The sequence below is a fragment of the Hypanus sabinus genome, chromosome 9 (genome assembly GCF_030144855.1).
Source record: "Hypanus sabinus isolate sHypSab1 chromosome 9, sHypSab1.hap1, whole genome shotgun sequence".
NCBI lineage: Eukaryota > Metazoa > Chordata > Chondrichthyes > Myliobatiformes > Dasyatidae > Hypanus > Hypanus sabinus.
The window spans coordinates 120463542-120488250 of NC_082714.1; the positions used below are offsets into that span (position 1 = coordinate 120463542).

Here is a 24709-nt window from a genome sequence, read left to right on the forward strand (position 1 = left end):
ATCATTTGATATAGATCCTACATATAAGGCCCACAGATCCTGGCTGTCTCTTGAAAATGGAGGAATGATTGAAGATAGGTTATATCCTTTATATGTTATATCTGGGAATATAGATTATATCTTTGAACCCGCTTAACACAAATTGTGTTTGATTAGCTCTGATATTTGTCTTTCTGGCCACAGTAAAATCCTTGAAGAAAATAAGAATATCTTATTTTGAAATATAGAATACAGAAAATAAGAGCTCTGAATTGGAGTACTTAAGTGGACTTTTGCTTTACCTGACAATTTGATCAGTTTTATTTAATTGGAGTATTAATTGGGATAATGATATTAATTGTGGTAATTATTTTGAGATTTTGCACCTAAAAATTTAGCCATGCAAGACTGTACACAAGTTACAAGTTGAAAATCAATTACTTTCAGTATGGAATATGATTACAATAAATTCAAATTACCTGGAAGTTTGATCAAACATATGCAGTGATATGGTTTGCCTCCAAAGACTGACTTCTAGCCCACTTTCCACATAACAAAGGCAAGCTAACCAGAGAAAGTCCCATTTAATTTTATGTAACTTAGGTACTCTGTTAAGCATCCTGAGCCCTCCTCCCACTCCACCTGTGCTGAACTCCAGCCCAGCCCACAACACCTTAATGATTTCCTTCCCTGTGAGTATCTTGCTTCCAGGAATAAGCTCATCTCCCTCTCTGGACCACCCTATCTTCTCACCTGTAAAACCAGCCACTAAACACTGGACCTCTTTTCCATTCCTCCACCTTCTCTCCATCCCCTCACTGTGTTTGTTTTTGCATCTTGACCAATTATTACAGTGGTGACACTGTGACCAAAACACCTGTAATTGTACTCCATAATGGTTACTTTTCATTCTTTTAATGGCACAAGCCAATTTCTAGACCTTAATATTTTTGAAAAAGTTCAAATGCTGATTCAAATTACATATGACTTTTGTTATAACCTAATAAATGTTTGGTTTTCCTTTTTTTATAATTGTTAACTTATTTTATATTAACCTTGTGGTCTTGGTCATTGCTGACAAAGCCATAATTTATTTCCCATATCTATTTATCCTTTGGAATGGTGCTAATGAGGCACGTTCCTGAACTCCGGCAGTAACTGTAGTAAAGGTTCCCTCACAAAATCAATGGAAAGTTCCAGGGTTTTTGACCCAACTGTTACTGATGGTATTGCTTCATAAGGACAGGGTTTTGAATTCACCATTTCCAGTCACTATGTAAGAATCAGTGGAAATTGATCTTCATCCTGCATGCTGCCTCCTGGATTACTTGGTGCAGTTCATTTTGTTGGAAACATAGGTTTAACTGAAGCAAAATGCTCCATTCTTCTGCATTTTTGCCATTGCCAATGATGATCAGCACAAATCTTAAAAAAGCTTCAAACTTATAGAAAGTGGTCGAGATCAAATTTAAAGATCAAGGCCTGATTTGTGCATCTTCTCGTATTTCTGATGGGAAATAAATGTCAACAGCCTTTTTAGTGTTAATATTTAGTATATATGAACTGACATTCCACTTAATTATTATGCAGACATTGATTTTAATTCAATTTTTATATTTCCTTTCAAAATATGCATAAATATACTTCCATAATACATATTCATTAGAACTTGTTTTTCTTGTGTGACTGCTTTATTGGCAAGAATTGATCTTCTTGGTCTTCGCCACTCAGAAAAGCTGTTATGAAATAGAAGAGTGTAGTTGAGAAAATCAACTTCACGTTAATCTCTATCAGCATAGACTGGACCTAATTAAGGATTTTGATGTGTGGGAGTTGTTGGACATATCTGCCACCACAAAATCGTATGAGGTGCTATCAAAAAATGCTGTTAATAAAAGAATAAAATTTACAGTCCACCTTTTGACCTTCCAGAAGTTCCCAAACATTACATAACCACAAAATTATTTTGAGTTATAATCATACAGCTTATTATGAAAGTAAGTGCCAACTTTTGTCTATGATACAAATAGAATCACGTAAGATTTTGAACTTAATGTGAACTGGCCTGTTGAGTTCCCCCAGCATTTTGTGTGTGTTGCTAAGATTTTGAAATGTTTATTTTGGAGTGTAATTTGACTAAATTCATATACCTGGGAGTATCATGTCCCCCAGAAATAACAATAGTTGAACGTGATTCCTCAAATGGAAATCACAAACCATAATGTGTGAAGGAGTTGTATAATTTTTTCACTGTGTACTAGGTCTGGTGGTGGTTTGTATAGCAACATTAGGTGATAATCTCCTAATCTTCTGTATTTTGGCTTGTACCCTGGCATTCAGAAACTCTTGAGGTGAATTGGCTTTTGGAAGCAATGCAAAACAGGACCAGAACAAACTAACAGCCAAATTTACACAATCTTGAACTTTGTATTCTTACTTGACTTTCATGGATTGTGACAGTATGAAACTAATTCATCACAAGCCCATTTTCTGGAGTATCATACAACATTTTGCGTTTTTGATCAATTGAAATTATCACCTTAAACCAATACTGTAGTACAAATTATTGGAACTTTTATTTTTCAGGATGTGGGCATCACTAGAAAGGCTAATGTTTATGGTCCATTGGCATTGTTCCTAAAAAGAATGGCTTGCTTGGTCACATCATATTTACTTACATAGCTGTGAATCTGCAGTCAGAGGAGGCATGATTATAGGTTTTGTTCACAGAAGGAATTCATGAAACAGTTGGTTTTGTTTGTCATCATTACTAAGACTGATGGTGATCTGATACTGATCTACATACTGATAGCCCACAGGTCTGGGTTACCAGGCTTGTAATTTAACCATTCTACCACCAGTGTGTCCTCTGCATTTTAATGTTGGAATCACATTCCATGGAAAGCATAAGTGGGCTGTTACTATTTGGTTAGAATTCCTGTGACGGTTGTCTGGGAATGGGTTAATTCTTTTCCACAAAATGAGGCTACTTTGAGATTGTAGATATTTACCTGTATATCTCCTTTTTCCTTCATGCATTTATTAAAATTTGATAATAACATGAAAGTTAGCATTGGCACCAGCTTATTTTAGTGGATGAAAGAAAATGAATGTGGTGTTGGGTACAATGACTAACATCATTGACAATGATGATCACAAAGAAGCTTTCATCACAATTCAAGCTGTAGCATATTTCCAGCCTGCCTTCCTTTTTGCTTGTACCAATTAACTCAGTACAAAAAAATTTCTAAATCATTCATGTTTAGTAACTATACCAGATGGAGGTAGTGAAGAATGGAGATATTTATTAAGCATAAACCAACTTGTTAAAGCAAAAATAAAAATCCATTGAATATTATTGCCATTCTTGGTCTCACTATAACATTTCCAGTTTTGAGGAGCTGTATCTTTAATTGTGGCTAAACAACAAATATGGCCCTTCAGCTAGTGTCAAGTGATCAAGAAAGGCAGAATTTCATGGTCGAAAATTAGGAGCATCAGAGATAGTTGACATATCTCTATGGCACAGGAAGGATGAAAATAAGCAAAATCCCTTTCAGTTTTAAAGCTTCCAAAGAAGGAAGCAAGTTTGTCTCCATGACCACATGGGTTTCCTCTGGGTGCTCCAGTATCCTCCCACATTCCAAAGACATATGAGCTAGCAAGTTAATTTGTGTACATGCATACAATTGAGCGGCGTGGATCTTTTGGGACAAAAGGGTCTATTACCATACTATATCGCTAAATAAATATAAATAAATATTTATTTAAATATATAAATATAAATAATCATGGGGTGCAGATAATACAGGGTGCTTCCAATCTGGCTAGCAAGAGCCTAACCCAGAACTGAATGGATTGTCATCAGCCAAAAGTAAGTGGAGCGTTTGACTTAGGATGTTCAATTATTTGGAATAAAATAATTTCCCTCTGACACATTAAACAAATGCTACTTTTCAATTACGCACAAAGTTGATGCTGATTGTAACACTTATGGCTCAGTGTTGGAACACTACCAAAAGTAGTGTAGTAGAATATTATAGTAAGAGACAACAAAAGCGCTGTATTACTTCCAGTATTTAGCTGAGTCAATTCACATTTTTTTATTTTACTGTAGATAATTAAGAACACATTGCTGATGATCGTCTCCCATTAGCATCTACTTAAGACATCAACTTTCCCAAGCCTGTCTAGTACAAAAAGTCTGAATCAAAGCCTCTGGTTTTGGCACTGTGCCTAAATAAATCATCGGAGTCTTTATCACTCCGCACAAACACATGCCTTTGTTCATGGACTTTTCTTCTCCAGAATGTCTGTGGCTTAATTAATCCACTGCAAACATTTAACTCAACTATATTACAATTGATTACTGTTCTGTTTTCTAAAATCTTTAATACAATATATAATTTATTTAGTGGGATATTGAAGAAATTCACTGTTCTTCAGAAGGATTTATGGTGTTTTGAGGAAATGGTGGGTGAGTTCCTTTAGCTAAAATGTAAGTCTAAATAACAAAGTGATAAACAGCTATTAAGTTTACATGCTAGTCTAAAATTTTGAATTTAAAGCGGCAAATAAATTAATATGATGGGTATTACTTATATTAATGTTGAGAACCACAGTATGTTATATAAAAGGAATTTCACATACATTTTATTCTTGAAGCAAACCCAATATCAGGAATCAAGATATATCTACAACCTTGTTCCTGCTAATTGAAATAGTACTCCAAATAACAGTGACTATTATTCCAAGGGCTTTAGTTTTGCTGACAAATGTGGCACAAGTTAGCTCAACCATCCAGAAGATCATTAGCGGACACTCTTTCACAATCACCCCAGCTCTCTTCAGGTATAAGTTGTCCTTTTTTGTGATTATCCCACGTCCCTACTTAAATAGTATTCACTACTGCACCACCTTGCCCTTGTTTCTCTAAAGGTCACCTGCAGGCCCCAGCTTCACAAAGTAGACTGGTACAACTGGGGTATTGTAGATAGAAAGAAGGATGCAGATTGTAGCCCCAATTCTACAACCCTTTGTCTCTAGGAGCAGGTATAGTCAGCATGGACATGGTTTGCTTCATGTCCTATTTTAGTGCTGTTTCATACTATGACTGTAGAAGGACACCGTGCATACAGGATTCGAACTCAGGAACAGTTTTGCAGGATTCAGAACTGTATTTGACCTACAAATTTAGTGTGAAGAAAGATAAGATCTATTTACTACAATTCATTCATTTGGTAGCCATCGATGTTACAATTATGCAGTAGAATTTTCAGCACATGATCTTTCTAAATATTCCTTTAATAATTGGTTAACACTGCACCCGTTACAAATTTGGAGCAATTATTTGTTGTTGAAAATGTTAGGGAGGCATGATTCATAGGCTGAATCATTGGTTAACTAATGAAATTCCAAATACCCTGTGTTTATGCATCATCAGCAATTTGATGATAGAAAAGACTGAATAGCTTCTGAAAGAAAGTACATTTCTTTCTCAACCTTCTGTGTTAATTGGTTTATATTTTAACATAATATATTAAAAAGGAAAGGAACATGATAGTAAAGGTGCAGAATAGTCAGTTGTGGCATCATTTGAAGTGATAGGACTGATTGTACAAGGTCATTTTGTGATTCGGCCAAGGTCTCACAATGCTGTGTAGCAGAGTGAAACACAATTTTAACAGAACTTTCCCATTTGTATTCTTTATGTGAAACATGGCACTTCTTTATGCTGAAAGTAACATTCATATAAATATCCAAGCAAATTGCTTGGTGGACTGCTGGGACATTATGTTCTGTCCTTGTGAGTTACACGGAATATAGAAATATGTGATCATCTTTGCTGGCCTCTTGTGCTCTTGTTGTCAGTGTGAGTGCCCACTGGACAATGCTTTAACATTGAACATGTCACTATCCACAGAGCACTCAAAAAGAATCAAATATGATTTCTGAGAGTGATGTCGGAATGTAAGACAGCCTTTAAGGAGATTGAAATCCTATGAATGTTCAACCATCTTTTAAAGTATTGGTTGATATTACAAAAATAAAGCATGAGGTATTTATAAATCTGAAAATAGAATACAGCTCTATATTATTACATACAACTCTATATTTTGTGTGTGTTCCAACATCTGCAGACTTTCTTGTATTTATATTGCAAATTTAAAAGGTCCTCAAAATGGGTATTTATTCTATACAGTTGTATTAATGTCACAGAAATTGCTGGGGGAGGTCGTGGGGATAAGCTCCCATTAGCTTTTAAATGCTCCCAATGGCATGCATCTCAAATAGCCTCTGACAACCAAGTCCAGCACCTAACCTTCACATGTGGCTTAGCTACTACGTCCAGTGGAACAGTTTCTTCTGCAGGAGAAGGGGAATTGCACCTTAAAACTAGTTGCTTCAGGCAGATGGGGCTCATCCGCTGTGGTTGACAGCTCATCTAGGAGAAGGAAAACTCTGATTTCAAACCTCCGCTGCCTTGTGGCTATACCCACTCATGGGAAAGGCTTCAGGAATAAACCTCGAGGGAAAAGTCCAGAGCTGGAATCCCTAGGGCAGTCCTGTGTTGATTCAACACTGACTGCCAACTTCTGCAACACCGTTGGTGCCAAACAGTATTAGTCTCTGCCATTCCTTTCAATTTATCTGCTGCATGGATAGCGGGAGCCTGCTACACAGATAACAGTTTGCTTTCCAAATCATACTGCCCTGGACTGCGTATCATGTAGACAACTGGGACACAATAATCATGGACAACCCTGACCAATGGAGGGCCTCATTATATGTCACAAAAATAACCGGGGTATTACTACTTAAAAGTTAAGATATTGTGATATTCTAATATAAAACTGGGATGTTAATATAGCTTCTGGCAACTGCTAAGGATCCATTTAAAACCTAAAATTAGTTCAGAATTGATATTTGCATGCTCAGTAACATCTGCACATTGAGATGTGCAAGAAGGAATTGAAATACAAAACATGCAAAGGAAATGTTCTGTCACATGACATTATAATCATACATTAAATATATGTTTGAAGATTGCTAATTCAACAAGTTGTCCTACTAAACTCTTTTGTATATTAATTGTACAGTGTTCAACCATATCTGAAGAGACAGGCCATCCTTAATGACCAAGTTGTGTTTTTTCCAGACAGAAGGCTGAGTTTTTGTTTATTTTACTTTAAATCACGTCAGTAAAGCTCTCAGAAGATTTATGAAGCTCTGACTGTGACTTTTACATGAGGTGGTCAGGAGACAGTGACTTGACTGGCTTCTGTTGAAAAGAGATCGGTGAAATTGTCAGTTGATTACTTTGCCTTGATTAGCATTTATAAGAGTCCTATGAAACATATTTGCATTCCTATTTAGCTGAGATTTTGTAGGGCACAAATGATTAAACTTGTCACCCAAGCTGATTGACGGGGTCAGATCTTTGCTTTATATTCTTTTGAAATTAAAAACAAATGTGTCAGCTTCTTCATGCGCCTGAGTGCTGAGAAGCTTGGCTGCCTTGTCATCGGAGATAGGTCAGGAATGTTTTAATTTTAGGGATAGATTCTAGTTGTCAAGTGAGTCTGATGGCGTGTAGTTCCTAAGACAAGATGTGAAGGGTGTATAGAAGAAGGGGGAACAACAGACAAAGACAAACACCCTCACATCATTACCACAACCATTTAGATTCTTCTCTGACAGATTTAATCACTCTGAATGACAATTAAACTCAATCAAGCAATTGGATAACGATCTAACTGGTCACTTTAACCCATTGAGGACTGAAGCAAATAATATTTGGTATCCTATTACATGATCTTATTTACCAGGCGTTGTCACTGAGGTGCCACTGTGTGTTGTCTGATTCTGTCCTTTCTATTGGCAGCTGTGGTAACTTGGAATGATGCCCAAGCTGAAAAATATGTAACTCCTTTGATGACCTTTTTTCTTTGGATTTCAAGACAAATCACTACCAGAAAGTGTATTTTAAGTTTAATTTGATCAGAACTACAAAGAAACAGTCACACTTGAGTTCTGGTATCACCAAATAACTGTTTCATTTTTGACCCAATGCACTAGAAATACAGGAAGGGTCAGCAATCACTTTCTTCGTGTTAGGTTAGATTATTTTATTGTTGTATACATCAGGGTGTGATAAAATTTCTTATTCACACCAAGTTCACTTAATACATTTAACAATCAGTATACCAAAGTGTGCGAACAGCAGAATGGTGCAAAGATTGTCGTGCAATCTAAAGTACAAAAAAAACGAAAGTGTCATTAACAGAATAACCAACTAAAGATGGAACCTACTTAAAACATGTAACATGACATAATTCAGAATTTATTTTTCTTACTTCTCTGACAGTGTACGAAGTTGAGATTTTACTTTATTAGATTTTTGTCTTCAATTTATAATGCTTCTCACTAGTCTTTAGTAATATACTTGAATTTCATAGTCTGGTTGCAGACTTAAATTAACTTCAACCTATTTAGTATAATGTATAATATATTGAAGCATAATACTTTATTCCACAAGTCTGAACTTGTCAAATCAAGCTGTTAAGCTCTTGGCAGACGAAATAACAAAACTACCCACTTCATCTAGTGCAACAGGTATGTGGGATTGTGTCTCTTTTCCCACCAACAGCCACCAGTAATTGTGCCAATAATAACAGAAAATACTGAAAATTCTCAGTAGGTCAGGCAGCATTTGTGGAAGAAAAACAGCAAACATTTCAGCTTTTGTTAGTTTTCACTCAACTATTCTGATGTATGCATACAAGGAATGGGAATAAGAATTCATCAGAATCAGGTTTACTATCACTGGCATGTGGCATGAAATTTGTTAACTTAGCAGCAGCAGTTCAATGCAATACATAATATAGAAGAAAAAAACAAAATAAAATAAAAAGAATAATAAATAAATAATTACAGTATATGTATATTGAATAGATTAAAAATCGTGCAACAAACAGAAACACTATATATTTTTTTAAAAAGTGAGGTAGTGTCCAAGGGTTCAGTGTCCATTTAGGAATCGGATGGCAGAGGGGAAGAAGCTGTTCCTGAATCTCTGAGATCACGAATGATCTTGCAGATGTTAGATTGGAAAACAAAGTATTTTGTAAACTGCAGTAGCTGCTCAGTGTTCAATGTGTTAACTTTAGTTCAAAAATTGTTTTGTAGCAAAAGCACATTATTTCCATTGATAGCATCTCTGGGATGTATGGAATTTGGCAATAATTGACATTTTCCAGCAGTTTAATTTGTCTGCTTTTTTGGTACTCTGTTATATTTATAAAGAGAAATGTTTGACTTTAGTTCAAAGCTACAGGAATTCAAATGGGCACAGCAGATGGGGAGGTGGAATCTATGTGCAGTTAGAATTTAATTTTGGATCTGTAGCTGCTGAAATTCTGACTACTTGAGATAAATTACTGTTCACTGTCTGCTTCATTGCCTGCCTTTTAGTGACATCTGTCAGATTTTGTGACATTCTGTGGACATTCTCAATACTGCTACATAATGTAAAGTACCACAGGTTAGCAAGGATACCAGTCAACTAAAGTTTGGTGTACAGGTTGGAGTAAGTGACTGGATATTTATCATGACTACAGATGTTTTCATTTGGCCCATAAACACGCTCAGACTTATGTCGATGGTTGCAGAATATAGAATGGAAAGTAAATTACTTTGAAAGTTACGAAGGGCATATTTATGAAGGATGCTGACACATCTTGTAATTTTTCAACATGATATAGATGATCTGAGCAGATGATCAGAAGCAACATTCTGTAAGCTGCTTCACCACTCTTGTTCCTGAACTTGTATCTAATACAAAATAAATACTAGCATGTAGATAATGTATTTTCCAGGGAACTATTGAAAGAGACTTAAATACAAGAGAAATGGGAGAAGAGATTGCATGGTACAATAAAGAAGCCAGAGGGGTATAGCTCAGTTGTGAGATGTCACACCTCCCACCCCAGAGGACATTCTGTTGTGCACAATTTCTACAGTATCGTTCAAGATAGATCAGATCTTGTTCACCAGATCTCATACAAAGTCTTTCATCCACAAGCTCCCACCATTACAGAGAGTAGAGTTTGTAGAGGAAGTTGGTTGGGTAGGGACAAGGATGGGATGGTATAGATCAGTGGGTGAATCACTGGAGATAGAGAAAGTATCTCACAGGGAAAGAGACAGATGATCATAGTGAGAGAGAGCAGAGAGTGTCAGTCAGGTGAGGTAGTAACTATAAAGATGATCTGGAGACTATTTGAGGAGAGATCAAGAGGATGAAAATAGGAAGCATCAGTCGGTAAGCAACCTAGGCCAGCAAGAGTTTGGAGCATTCATAAGAAAGCATAAAGAATAACATGCCTGGAAGAATGTCAACATGCTGTACTCCAGAAAAATGGCTCACATGAAGACAAGCCTCCCATTAAATATCCCGAACAATTAAGGCCAGTTGCAGTGTGCACTGAACTAGCCTTCACATTACAGTTTTACGGTAGAAATATCTAAATGTGCCTTTCACACTGTTTTACATCACTGTGCATGCCTGTTGGCTTCCATGCACATCTGTAATTGATGCACCAGAACCTGGGTCTCGAATCCAAAGGTATTCTACTCGCTTGCACAGAACAATGCAATTCTGATAAATTACGCTAATGTAACACACTTTGACATTATGTAACTTCACAGAGTTTCTAGGCCAAGGACTTTTAACAGTCAGTATTGTCTCAATAGCATATCAGTTCGAAAAACTTGGCCATCAGATAGCCATCACTTTTGTTTTCACTTCCATCTTGCTGAAGAATAGCAAGCATTCTCTCTGAGACATGCTACTTTAAAGCATTTTGCTCTATTTGCTATTGTGGGATAATTTCCATGAAACCAAAAACACGCTCATTCTTTCAGCATGTTATGTGAAGAATCCAAACAGAAAAATAATGCTGGTGTAACTTTGACAATGTTACAATGCTGATAAATCCTTTTAATTTTTTTTTACAAAAACCATAGAAAGCAATGGATTGTTGCCAGAAAATGAACTTGATCCTGTTATAGTGCCTTGAAGAAATATATGTTTATGCCTTGATTTTAGTTTATCAACCTATTTTACCTGTAACATGCTTTTTACTCGTAACCGTGCTTTCTGCATTTTCAGACAGAAATATCGAGCATATGATCCATCTTGACTACCTCTTGAGATCCCCATCATTACAGAAGCCAGAATTCATCCATTTTGATTTACTCTGTGTTGTCAAGAAATGGCTGAGAGCAAAGTTATAGGACCAGAGAAAATCCCAGCTGTAGAACTAAAGACTTATGCTCCAGAACTATCTGCTCTTCGAACCCAAGCTGTACAAGTACCACATTTGCCTGACCACATGAAAAATGTGGGATGGATTTTTTTCTGGTGAATGATCAAAAATCAATCTCCAGACTGGTGGAAGGTGTCAACAATGATGCTATGAAGCCATAACATACTTACTGGTACCCAATTAATGTAACATGAACCATAGAGCTAAATACCAAGTGTGAGGTGAGAATAACTGTCTTTGTTATAAAAGCAGCATTTGACTAATTGTGGCATCAAGATATTCTGGTAAAAGCGAAATTACTGGACATCAGGAAAATGCAGAATAATACATTTTGTAATGTCTGTGCTGACACTGATCCTATTTTGTACTGCAGGTCTGCCTACACATAGTCCATGTCCTTCCATTTCTTGCCTGTTCATATGTCTGTCCAAATACTGTTTAAATGTTGCCTTTTGTATCTGCTTCCACCAGCTCCCCAGACCACGCGTTTCAGACACCTAACTCTTTCTGTGTGTAAAATGTTGCCTCATAAATCACCTTTAAACTTTTTCCCTCTGACTTTAAAGCTATGCCTCTAGTGTTTGACTTTTCCAGCCTGGGTAAAAGACTCTTGACTTTCTACCATATATATGCCTCTCTGTAAGCTTTCGTGGAAAACTCCCTAATAACTGCTGGCATACAATCTACAAAAAAAGTGGTTGTAGTTGTCAGAGATTAAATATTATTGCAGCAATATCTCAGATTAGTGTTTTCAATAGCCTTCAATTGATTCTTCAATAACATCCCTGTAACCCATTGATCAGAACGGGGAATCTTCTTTGATGATTGCACAATGTACAATTCCACTCAGAATTCCTCAGAAATTAAAGATACCCATTCTTGCATAATATAAGATCTAAATATCATTTAGCCATAAGCTGATAAGTGACAAGTGACATACAAAAAAAGAGAGGCAATGGCAATATACAACAAAATAGAGCATCACTACTTCTGCTTGAGGGTCAATGGCATACTGATCTCTGTTCCTCTGTCATCAATATCTGGAGAGTTACTATCGACCAGAAAATCTTGTATTTCCTCCTTCCTCCACCAGCAGTGGAAGGGAGTACGATATACAAATTGCACCATTCAATTGCCTAGGTTCCTCCATCAGCACTGCCCAAACTTCCAAATCCAACTACAAAGCAACACACACAAAATGCTGTAGGAACTCAGCAGGCCAGGCAGCATCTGAGGAAAAGAGTAAAGAGTTGACATTTCAAGCTGAGACCCTTCTTCAGGACTCGCAAGAGCAACAGCTAGTTGCAAATAATGTCAAATGGTCGTTCTCCTTCAAGTCACATACTCTTCTGACTTGGAAATAAATTGATGACTGGTGCTAAATCCTGAAATTCCCTACCCAACACTGTTTCGTGGGAACACGTACAACAAACTGGAGGAATCAGCAGGTCGGGCAGCATCCGTGGAAACGAGCAACCAACATTTCGGGCCGAGACCTAGTCCTGACAAAGGGTCTCGGCCCGAAACGTTGACTGCTTGTTTCCATGAATGCTGCCGGACCTGCTGAGTTCCTCCAGCTTGTTTGTACATGTTGCTTTGACCACAGCATCTGCAGTGTACTTTGTGTTTACTGATTCGTGGGAGCAGCTGAAGGACTGGAGTTTCAAGAAGCAGACTCAAGGGCAGGTAGGGATGGGCAATAAATGCTGGCCTTGCCGGCATCCTGAAACTGATGAAATAAAAATCTTAGCAACAAAATTGTCTATATTTTACCATTACAAATTTTCATAATTGTAATGAATTATGGTTCCATGCTGATATTGTGATATAGAGAAAATTCTGACATAGAGAAAATGTATGTTAGATGTGAGGAAGTAGAATTAGCTTTGTTCCACTTAACTCTTTGATACAATCCATATGGTTTTATTGTGAATTTGTGTAAGGTGCCCCAGCTCCTCCCTGCCCCCACCCCACCCCTGTCTTCTGAAGGCAGAATTTGTACTTTAATGTTTTCTCAGTCTGCTGCCATATGTGTTGCAATACTGAGAAAGAGAGCTGAACATCAGGGATGTCAGAGTGATGTCCTGAAACTTGCAACCATTCTGAACCAATATATCGATTATTGTTTTTATGGAAGTCCCAATTTATTACTAATTCTCTAATAGATTGAAAGAATGTGTATTTACTAAGCAATTCACTGGGAATTTTAGCTCAATATAAAGAATGCTTAATAGCATTCTGCTATTGATTCTGGAGGTTCAATTGATTTTTAATGTGGGAAAATAAAATGCAAACATGAAAATTCTACGTACCAGAAATATAATCACAGGTAGAATACAATGGTTGCAATCATATGCACACAATGCATCAGTGAGCAAATCTTAACTGCAGAAGCAAATACCAAGGAAGTAGAAATAGCTGAGCAAAGCAAGAGAGAATGAGTACAATAAAACTAAAAAAAGATAAAAAAGGCAAAAAGGAATAAATATCAATGATTAACTTTGGAAAGAAAGAAGCAATGTATATGAAGGAAAGAGATCGATCTTCATCATGAAGAAAGACGGATGGATGTGAAGAGGAAATGTGACTCCCAGTGGGAGCCTTTGGGAGCTCCAAATTCTTTTACTCTATGGTCCTGTTGAGAGTCAAGGAAAATATGGAGATCAAACTTGCAGAATCATATTACAAAGTTAAAGTAACACATTGAATCAGGCCAAGAGTTTACAACATGCTGTTGGTTGATTGAGGCCTCTTTTGGTCAGAGTTGACCATGGATACTGCATCCTAGCTGTCTGGATACACAAGCCTGGGCAGTACGGTATGGAGAGCAGCCCTCTCCATGCAACTGATGAACCCAAAGGAACAGCACCATCGCAGAATTTACCAGCCAGCATTGAACTCAATGCAGTACTGCTTTAGGGACTCCTACTTCTGGGTTTTTCTCTCAAGACTTACTCTGGAAGCCTTCCCCTTGGGTATAGCCACAAGGCAGCGGAGGTTTGAGATTTCCTTCTCCTAGATGAGCTGCCAACCACAGCTAATGAGCCCCATCTACCTGAAGCAACTAGTTTTAAGGAGCCAGTGCCCCTTCTCCTGCAGAAGAAACTATTCTACTGGGTGTAGCTAAGCCACATGTGAAGGTTAGGTGCTGGACTTGGCTGTCAGAAGGTTGTCAGAGGCTATTTGAGAAGCATGGAATTGGGAGCATTTAAGAGTTAGTGGGAGCTTATCCTAGGTGAGCTGGCAACCACAGCTGACGAGCCCCATCTGCCCAAAGCAATTGATTTTCAGGTGCCAGTAACCCACCTTTTGTCCTACTCCTGTCTGAAGGAATGGTTCCACCGGCTTAGTAGCTAAGCCACACATGAAGGCCAGGAGCTGAACTTGGCTGTCAGAGGGTATTTGAGGACATGCCATTGGGAACATTTACCACCCCATTACCACCCCGAGCTATAACAACGTTAAGGATGTGTTGTTACAGGAGCATGATATCACTTGGAGAATAAACAACTACCTCAGGTGTGGGCCTAATTCAGTGATAACTAATGCCTATGTCTGATGAACATATTGTGGAAGAGTGCCAACTGGGATAAAAGCCAAGTCTGAAGTATCAATGAGTATAGAGCCAGTGGTTAGATGCCTTATCAAGGGGATGCTATTGGTGACAATAATGAGCCAACTCACTCAGTGTCTCGGACAAACTCTAACTCATTGTCAGCAAGACCAAGTTGTTGATTATTGACTTCAAGAGGGGGAATCCAGAGATCCATGAGCCACTACTCATCCGGGGACCAGAGGTGGTCAGGGTCAGAAATCTTAAAACCCATGGTGTTATTATTTCAGAGGATCTATCCTGGGTCCAGCAGGTAAGTGCCATTATGAAGCAAGGCAGCTCCTATACTTACTTTGAAGTTTGCAGTGACTCAGCGTGTCATGTAAAACTTTGACAAACTTTTATAGATGTGTGGCAGAGAGTATATTGACCAGATTCATCACCGGCTGGTAAGAAAACAATACTACCCTTGCATGCAAGAGCATACTAAAAGTAGTGGATATAGCCCAGTCCATCAAGGTTAAAGCCCTCCCCGCTTCTGAACACATCTACACAGAGCGCAGGAAGGTAGCATCCATCACTAAGGACCCCTATCATCTAAGCTGTGCTCTCTTCTCACCGCTACCATCAGGAAGAATGTACAGTAGCCTCAGAACCTGTATCACCTGGTCACCCCTCAACCAATAGGCTCTTGAACCATAGCGGATAAATTCACTCAACGTCACTCTCCCCATCACTGAACTGTTCCCACAACCTATACACTCACTTTGAAGAATCCTTCATTTCATGCTCTCAATATTTATTGTTTATTTATTTATTTATTTGTTTGTTTATTTTCTTTCCTTTTGCACCTGCACGTTGGTTTTTGTCCGTCTTGCTAGATGTGGGCTTTCATTGATTCTATTGCGTTTCCTGTATTTACTGTGATTGCCCACGAGAAAATAAATCTTTGGGATTGTACATGTATGTTAATAATAAATTTACTTTAAACTTTAAACTTAATGGGAGGAATTGATAATGGTCAGAGTGTGGACTCAGACCTCTATCAGGGCAATTGGAGGGTTGGGCCCTCAGCAGAAACCTTTCAACTTTTACAGCAGTTTAACCAATTAATATTCTCACAATCAGGGTCTTTTCTGTCCAATCAGTTACTTTCCATCACTTTCTATGTAATGCCTTGGACTTCTCATGCAATAAGTTTCTGCATTGGCAAGCCTTCACACGAAACTTGTGTTAGCTGAACACAGAACTCCTGTATTATGTACCTTTCTTGGCAGCAAATAATTTCTAGGTCAATCTCTTTCCAGAGAACAAAGAGCACACTATGGTTTTACTGATACTTTTAAAGTGCAATTAAAAATTATGAACATGCAGCATATACCATGGGTCCTCAATGATTATTAAATTATCAGGAGAGACTGAATTGACAGGACTTCTTACCTTGGAGCATAAGAGGCTGAGGTGGACCTTAAAATATTATATGAAATCACAGAAACATAGAAAACCCACAGCACAATACAGGCCCTTCGGCCCACAAAGCTGTGCCGAACATGTCCCTACCTTAGAACTACCTAGACATTACCCATAGCCCTCTATTTTTCTAAGCTCCATGTAGCCATCCGGGTGTCTCTTAAAAGACCCTATCATTTCCACCTCCACCACCGCCACTGGCAGCCCATTCCACACACTCACCCCTCTCTGCATAAAAAACTTACCCCTGACATCTCCTCTGTACCTACTTCCAAGCACCTTAAAACTATGCCCTCTGGTGCTAGCCATTTTGGCCCTGGGGAAAAGCCTCTGACTATCCACACAATTAATGCCTCTCATTATCTTGTACACCTCTCATCCTCCATTGCTCCAAGGAGAAAAGGCTGTGTTCACTCAACCTATTCTCATCAGGCATGCTCCCCAATCAAGGCAACGTTCTTTTAAATCTCCTCTGCTCCCTTTCTATGGTTTCCAAGCCCTTCCTGCAGTGAGGCGACCAGAATTAAGCACATTCATGACAGGAGTACGGGAGGCTAAAAGTAGATGGCAGAGTTTTAACTTGAGAGAAGAAAAATTTAGAAGAGACCTGAGAAGTGAGTTTTCAACAGAGGGTGGTGGGTATATAGAATGGGCTGTCAGAGGAAGCAGAGCTGAGTACATTTTCAAGGCATTTAAACAGGTATAAGGATAGGAAAAGTTTAGAAGGATATGAGCTAAATGCAGACAAATAGGACCAGCTCAGCTAGACAGTATGGTCAGCTAGATGAGTTGGACTGAAGGGGCAGTTTTCATGCTGTAAAACCTATGACTCCATGCCTCTATTATCATAAAGCAAAGGGTTAATAGTTACAATCACTGCAACTATTAAGCACTTCGCTATTAATAACTTCTTGTATCTTGTTTTGAAAAATTACATCTCCTATCTCTCAAACACAACTGGAAATCTTAGACACAAAATGCTGGAGGAAATCAGCAAGGCAGGCAGCATATATGGAGGGGAGTACACAGTTGATATTTTGGGTAAAGACACTTTATTAGGACAGCTAAAAAACAGGGCAGAAGCCAGAATAAAAAGGTGGGAGGAGAGGAAGGAGTACAAGCTGGTAGATGAGAGGGAAGGTGGGTGGGTTGAGGAGGGGGGGATGAAGTAAGAAGTTGGGAGGTGATAGGTGGAAGAGGTAAGGGGCTGAAGAAGAATCTAACAGGGGAGGACAGTGGATCATGGAGATGGGCAGTTGAGAGAGGGAACTCTCAACTAACCAGAATGGAGAATAGAAAAAGAGAGAAGGGAAAAGGGAGAAATTACTGGAGTTGGAGAACTCGGTGTTCATGCCATCAGCTTCGAGGATACTGATATGGAATATGAAGTGATGCTCCTCCAACCTGAGTGTGGCCTCACTGTAGCAGTAGAGGAGACTATGGGCAGAACAGGAATAGGAAATTAAATTCAAATGGGCGGTTACTGGGATATCCTGCCTTTCGTGGGAGATGGAGCGAAAGTGGTCCACAAAGCGATCCCACCACCTATGTCTGGTCCCACCGATGTAGAGGTGGCCACTCCAGGAGCACCAGATGCAATAGATAACCCTGACAGACTTGGCAGGGGAAGTGTTGTCTCACCTGGAAGAACTGTTTGGGTCCTGACTGGTGATGAGGGAAAAGCTGTAGGGCGTTTGCAGAGATAAATAGCAGGAAGGAGATCACTGGGAAGGAACGAGTGGATAAGGGAGTCCTCTATGGAGAGAAGAGAGTGTGCCGGAGGGAAAGATGTACCTAGTGGTAGGATCCACATTATAGAAATTGTGGAGGATGATGTGCTGGATACAGAGGTTCAGGGGGTAGCAGGTGAGGTAGCTCCTGTCTCTCTGTAGAATGTAGAAAAACCATGTTAACGAAGAACCAGGAAGCTATATTACACCAATAAATATATTTAAATAACTTGCTCCTGATGATTTTGTGACCCTTACATGAAATGTCGTGCAATGGATAAGGAGCTTCTAAATATGGCCTTGGTTGCACTGATCACTGACAACAGTCATCCCTGAAGTTCAGTTCCTCCCAGAGCCAAAGGTTTTAAGTTGTATCTGTTTTAATGTAATAATGTTAGCAAATAAGTTATAAACATAGAAATCTAAACAAGCACCTTGGCAAATTATTTAATTATTTTCAATTTTTTTGCCTGAGGCAGCCTAAGAATTTGGCAGGGTGTAGAAAGTAGTTCTGGTTTCTATTCCTGAATAAATTATCCTGGTGAAAGACTCTTAAGTAAGAAATAAAATTATTCAAACCTTTTTCTACACGTGTTTGAGACAGATTAAATAATCAGATTTGATACATAAATTTCAATGAGTCTATGGAATATTTTGTTCACAGATGGGTACATTATATATATTATCCAGCAGGGGTCTGTGTATGTGAGTAAGAGAACTACTGTATTAGAACCTCAATGCCTACTATAAACCAAACAGAACAATTAAGTGTGGACTCAGCAAGAAACTGTGCTCCCAAAATAGGTGAAGCTGAGCCATCCTGTCAAAGTGAAGGCATTTCATCCTCTCACTAATGCAGCAAAGACATACAAACACACATACATTAGCTTACATTGCCTTTCTAGGCGCATATGAGACAATAAGAGAGAGAGACTCATAATATACTGCAGGGTTAATGACAGTCTCCAGACTTTCCCATAATGACAGGTTGTCGACAGGTTATTTACTCATTTTCCCCATAATACGTTGTTAGAATTTCACTTTCACTGAATCTGACTGTGAAACCGTGCTGTTCTCTGAAGTAACATTTCTCAACAGATGGAGCGAAGACACGCTACTTAAATACATAATACTGCCAAACTTACAAGGTTCACAATCACGTAATTAGCTGTAATTAAGGAACAGTAAGTGAAAAATAATTTACAGTTTAGTTTATTTATCACATTAGCTAGTGTCAACTTTTACTCACACAGAACAGCATGAATTCAATTACTTTTCCCCCATTCTGCTGTGTTAATTTAAAATGAAAGAGATACAATAAAGTGAGACCTACAGTTAAGGGATGTTTTCTGTAAATTCTCTCACAATTTCTATCAGATGGTGAAGATAAAATTAAGCTTTAACACAAATCTATTTTCCTTAAATATATGCCTTACAAAAGTATATCCCAAACTGTTGCAAAGTAAGTATTAAATTTGCTGCCCCTTGACAGAAAGGGTAAAACTTTTATAAAATTGAGCACAAGTCTGGAATTCTCAACTCCACTTTTAGAAGGCTTTTGTGGACCTCTTCTACAATAAAGGTGAAGCCTTGATCTCTCAAGGCTCTAGTACTTGTCTACCTGCTCTGCACTTTCATTGTAATTCTAAATCTACTTTGCATTCTGACTATTTTTATCCCCTTTTGTAACAGCTTATTGTACTTAAATATGGAACGATGTGTCTGGATGGCATGCATGCAAAATCCCTTCACTGTATCTCAGTACATGTAAGAACAATAGGACCATAAGACATAGAAGGGGAATTAGGCCATTTGGCCCATCAGGTTAGCTCTACCTTTCATTCATGGCTGATGTATTTTCTCTGTCAACCCCATTGTCCCCATAACCATTGATGCCCATACTGATAAAGAACTTAACAACCTCTGCATTAAATACACCCAATGACTTGGCCTCCACAGCCTTCTGTGGAAATAAGTTCTACATATTCACCACGTTCTGAAAAAAGAAATTCCTCCTCATCTCTGATCTAAAGGAATGCCCTTGTATTCTGAGACCATGCCCCGGTTCCTAAAATCTCCCATTATTAAAAACATCCTCTTCATATCTACTCTATCTAGATCTTTCAATATTTGATAGGTTTCAATGACATCCCTCCTTATTCTCCTAAACTCAAGTGAGTACAGGCCCAGAGCCATCAAACACTCCTGATATGTTAACCCTTTCATTCCCAGGAGCATTCTTATATTCCTCCTCTGGAACCCTCTTCAATGCCAGCACATCCTTTCTTAGATATGTAGTCAAAACTGCTCACAATAATCCGAATGTTCGAAGTTCAAAGTAAATTTATTATCAAAGTAACTATAAGTCACCATTATATATGTCACCATTATCACCATAATTAAGATTCACTTTCTCATGGACATATTCAATAAATCTATAGAATAATAACCATAACAAAATCAATGAAAGACTACCCAAACAGAGTGTTCAACCAGAGTGCAGAAGACAACAAACTGTGCAAATAGAAAAAGAAATAATGATAATAAATAAATAAGCAATGAACATCAAGAACATCAGATGGAGGTCTTGAAAATGAGTCCATTGGTTGTAGGAACATTTCAATCATGGGGCAAGTGAATCTGAGTGAAGTTATCTCCTTCATAATTGCACTTATGTTCTGGGCCTAGGACAGGTCCTCCGAAATAAAATACCATGGAATTTAAAGTTGCTAACCCTTTCTACCTCTTATCCTCTAATTCATCACCACTTTTGATTTGGCTTGCAGCAGTGGTGTCTTAGCAAACTCGAATATAGCATTAGAGCTGTGCTGAGCCACACGGTCATAAGTGTAAAGTGAGTAGAGCAGGGGACTAAGCGCACAGCCTTGTGGTGCACCTGTGCTGTTGGAGATTGTGAAGGAGGTGTTGTTACCAATTGGATCTGACTAAGATATGCAAGTGAGGAAATTGAGGATCCAATTGCAAAGGGAATATTGAGGCCTTATTGGTCTCAGCGCTTATTGGTTAGTTTTCAGGGGATGATGGTATTGAATGTTGAACTTTTGTCAATAAAGAGCATCCTGATGGATGCATCTTTGCTGTCCAGATGTTCTAGGGTTGAGTGAAGAGCCAATGAGATGTCTTCTGCTGTGGATCTGTGTAGCTGATCTAAGACATTTCTCAAGCAGGAGTTGATATGTTTCATCACCAACCTCTCGAAATAGTTCACCACTGTGGATGTAAGTGCTACCAGGCAGTAGTCATTGAGGCTGGCCATCATGCTCTTCATGGATACTGGTATAATTAAAGCATGCTTGAACTAGGTGGGACCTCAGACTGCCAAAGCAAAAGGTTAAAGATCTCAGTGAACACTCTAGCCGGTTGATCAGCACATGTCTTTAGTACTTGGCCAGGCACCCCACCTGGGCCAGATGCTTTCCATGGGTTCACCCTCTTGAAGGCTGCTCACACATCAACCTCAGAGACTGAGATCACAGAATCATTGGGAGATCTGGGAGTTCGCGACAATTCCTCCATGTTTTGGCGGTCGAAGTGAGCATAGAAGGCATCGAGCTCATCAGGAAGCAAAGCCCTGTTGTCACCTATGTCACTATTTAACTTTATAAGAGGTGATGTCACTCAAGCCCTACCACAACTGTCGAGCATCCCTCGTTAATTCAAGTTTAGTCCATAATTGCCACCACCCAGGTGGTGGCTTTCCTGAGATCATACCTGGGCCTCATGTAACTTCCTCTGTCACCTCTGATCTGCCTCTCAGCAGATTGTGGATCTCATGGTTCATCCAAAGCTTCTTATTGCGATAGACTCTGATGACTTTGTGGGGACACACTCATCTACAGCTGTTTTAATAAACTCCATTACAACCATGATTTATTCATTCAGATTCATAGATGAGTACTTGAACATGGCCCAGTCCACTAACTCAGAGCAGTCCCATAGCCATTCCACTGCCTACCATGACCATCTCATTGTTGTCCTAAGCTATGGAGATTTGCTCTTTAGCCTTTGCCTGTATGCAGGGAGGAGAAGGACAGCCAACTGATCCAATTTACGGAAATGCAGTCTGAGCATGGAATGGTAGGCAGTCCTAATCTTAGTATAACTGTGGTCTAGTGTTTGGGACTTCTGATGCTACAGGTTATATGCTGATGGTGATTAGGCAAGGTTTTCTTCAAACAAACCTGGTTGAAGTCTCCTACTATAATTTGGCATGCATTGGGATGGATTATTTCTTGTTTAGAGAGGCATCATGCAGTATCTCAAGCACTTGATTATCGTTGGTCACTGATGGTATGTAAATTGCAGTTGGTAGGTAAACAGAATGAACGGCATTTGACCATTAGGTGTGCAATTTCAGGAGCACCACCAAGAGTTTATCATGAAACATCTGCACCTTTTGCCTTTACCAAATCAGAGGTTTGGTCCATTTGGTCTGATCATTATATCCTTGATTTCATATTCTAATCCTCTCAAAAGGAATGCTAACATTGAATTTGCCTTTCTTACTATTGAATCAACCTACAAGTTAACCTTTGCTCCTCCAATTTCTGAATTTGCTTTCTATTTGGAAAATAATCTTCTCCTTTATTCCTTCTACTAATATACATGACCATGACCATGTACATTGTCTTCCATTTGCCACTTCCTTGCCCTTTCTCCTAATCTGTCCAAGTCCTTCTGCAAACTCTCTGCTTCCGCAAGACTACCTGCTCCTCCAGTTTTCTTTGTATCATCCACAAACTTGGCCATAAAGCTATCAATTCCATCATCCAAATCATTGATATATAATGTAAAAACAAGAGGTCATAATACCAACCCCTGAAGAACACCACTAATCACCAGCAGCCAACCAGAAAAAGCCTGCCAGCGAATCTTCTATCCGATAAACCAATTACTTATGCTTTTCTACTATCTTAGTGAGTGGGTGTAAATTTCATTTATTATTTATTTTAATGTATACTTGTACTTGTTAAGTTGTCTGCTCTCAGCATCCATTGCCTGCACCTCAGGCTGTCAGCTCTGCTCTGGGTTAGACAGTTGACAGTCTTTCTCTAACCCCTAGCAACAAACCTAGCCTTGGAAAAGTAACTCTGTTGTACTTCTATAGATAATGTTAACTTCCACATTAACAGTTACGTTTGCCCTTTCCTACTCCAATTCCATCATCCAAGAAACAGATTTTTCAAAAATATATTTTTGTTGATAATTTATTATTTCCTACTAGACTTGCCAGAGTGCACAATTTTTAAAACAAGTACTTTCCATGAATGAAATGTTATTTGGAACATAATATTCCCCACTATAGAGTAATAATGGTACCAATAATTCTTCCCTGATACTTCTGTGGAATTTAGATCAATAGAGATTAATAAGAGTACAATTTAGCAACCTGATCTCGGCTGCTTCAGGAGCATCTGTAATGAAACATCATTCTCTGATTTTTTTTAGTGATAGATATAACATAATATGTTCAGGAAAGTAACAAGTGTAATTTATTACTAAAATGGTGACTGGAATAATTTAAAGGAAATTGTGGAAGATTTAGAAGAATTATGTCAGAATTTTGTCAAATGCTACATATTTATGAGTAGGTGTTGGAACGCATTAAGATTTATAATTCAGATGAAAGAAAGTGCCATTGTTTGTGTGAATTAGAAGTTCAAAAAGAAAGCTGGTGTCCTAAAATTTTCTTCTTGAGTATCGGGAAATTTTCTAGTCAGCCAACATGGCCGTGAGCCCAGCACTGCAAGATGATAAACTGGTGTCTCAACACAAACGTACAACACATATCTTGACCAATGTGTGTTTATGGTAGTGTGTTTGTGAAAAGGACAAAACCATATTAAAAGCGGTGGATGACGGTTCTCAGACAGCAGGGCATGCAGTAATACAGGGTACAGCAGTAGAATGCAGTAAGGCCTATAAGGTAGGGAACGTAGTTTGTGCCGAACAATTGTTTTGCAGATAGATGTATATAAATCTTTCAAGATGGAAGTACACAGTAGTAAATTGTATTATTAAATAAACACACCTCAAGGATACATGCTTAACCTACTACTCTACTGCCCACTCCACACTATGACTGAATGGCTAAACACAGCTCATTTATAAATTTGCAGATGACACCCGCTGTGTTGGTAAATTCTGAGATGGTCATGAAGGGCAGACAGGATTGAGATAGATTGACTGGTTCTGTGGTGTTGCAATGAAAAACTCACTCTCCAAGTCAGCAAGACCAAGAATTTGATTGTGGACTTCAGGAAGCGGAAGTGGGCAGAAAATACACCAGTCCTTATTGAAAGGTCAGTGATGGAAAGGACAAAGAGCTAACTTCTCCAAGGATCTGTTGTGAGCCAAAGGCATTGACACAACTATGAAGAAGGCATGAGTAGTTCTACTGTGTAAGGAGTTTGAGGAAAATTGGTATGTCAACAAAGACTCATTCTATAGATATGCAGTGAAGAGTATCCTGACTGGTTACGTCACTGACTGGACATTGGCCCTGTGCACAGGATTACAAGGGGCTGCAGACGGTTGTAGATTCAGCCAGCTCCATCACAGTCACAACCTGCCATACCATCGAGGACATCTTCAAAAGGTGGCGCTTCAAGAAGGCAGCATCCTTC

At 38.7% G+C, this 24709-nt stretch overlaps 1 protein-coding gene across 4 annotated transcripts in view; it reads left to right on the forward strand.

Annotated features, from left to right (window-relative positions):
* The window catches only part of LOC132399757 (teashirt homolog 2), a 531261-nt gene that overhangs the window by 472211 nt on the left and 34341 nt on the right, over nt 1–24709 (forward strand). The window contains exon 3 of one of the 4 annotated variants that reach the window (XM_059980469.1): nt 11153–11951. The exons of the other annotated variants lie outside the window; for them this stretch is intronic. The gene's annotated coding sequence lies outside the window, so the exon portion shown is untranslated. Of the gene's footprint in view, nt 1–11152; nt 11952–24709 lie in introns of those variants that run through there. 4 annotated transcript variants of the gene reach the window in all.